Source organism: Trachymyrmex septentrionalis, unplaced genomic scaffold (genome assembly GCF_001594115.1).
Source record: "Trachymyrmex septentrionalis isolate Tsep2-gDNA-1 unplaced genomic scaffold, Tsep1.0 scaffold81, whole genome shotgun sequence".
In the NCBI taxonomy this organism is placed as follows: Eukaryota; Metazoa; Arthropoda; class Insecta; order Hymenoptera; family Formicidae; genus Trachymyrmex; species Trachymyrmex septentrionalis.
Window position 1 is genome coordinate 1,324,460 of NW_017305997.1, and position 1,060 is coordinate 1,325,519.

Here is a 1,060-nt window from a genome sequence, read left to right on the forward strand (position 1 = left end):
AATGTCTAATTTTTTCATTTAATAAAGTTGAAGTACCTAAATTAACATACAAAATTCTATGGTAGATTAACGATGAAATAAGAGAAAAAAAATATTGAAAATGTAATCTTTCACATATAACTTAGTGACAGAGAAGGCTCGCAGACACTTCTTTGACTAACTGCATACAAATCTTACCATAGATTTGACTAAACAAGATTAAAATAGTTTAAAAAATTATTTTAATGGTCACAAAAAATAATAGATCAACGGCTATTTTAGAAAAATATTTATGTGCATAAACTTGCATATAAATTTAATCTCGAAAAGTAAATATAATCTCATCTTGTTTTTATTCGATGAAGATGCTCTTAATTTACTATCGTTTGTTTCATACTATTTCATTAAAATATGCATGCAGTTTTAATATATTTCATCCAAATTATGCAGATATTTGTAATTTTGAGTGGGTTCTAGCTCATCCCAAATTTTTGGTACTTTACTAAAGAACCACCTTAAATAATCAAAGAATATTTCAAAATATTTCTAATTAAAACTAATAAAAGGAAGGATGCTTCGAAACATTTGTAGCATCAAGTAGATGTACGTAGCCAAAATTTCAATAATATGTGTTGCGTACCAATGTAAAACCAATATATTACGTTATAATATGTATATGCCATTTTTGACGCGAGCAATATGCGTTATATAATTAAACTTTACGCCATGCTTTAAGTTCCTCAACAAAATTTCGGTTTTTTTTTTATGCTTTTAACAGATAATTTTATGTGCTAATTATTTTATTAACATGATAATTCAGGTTCAAATTGATTAGTGATACACGAAAAATTTGCACTGGAGCTATAATAATTGCATGAAGTTATATTTTTATTTATGTGACATTTTAATGCGGCTTGAATCGTTTCTGGGAAAATGTTAATGTTCGATTTTATATTTATGATGTCAAACAGCTATTTTATTGGTAAAATCTTTAGATTATCTGAAATTAGATTTAAAATGATCTTACATTTAAATTGTCTAATTATTTTAAATCTTATTTGAATTTTATATATACATTTAA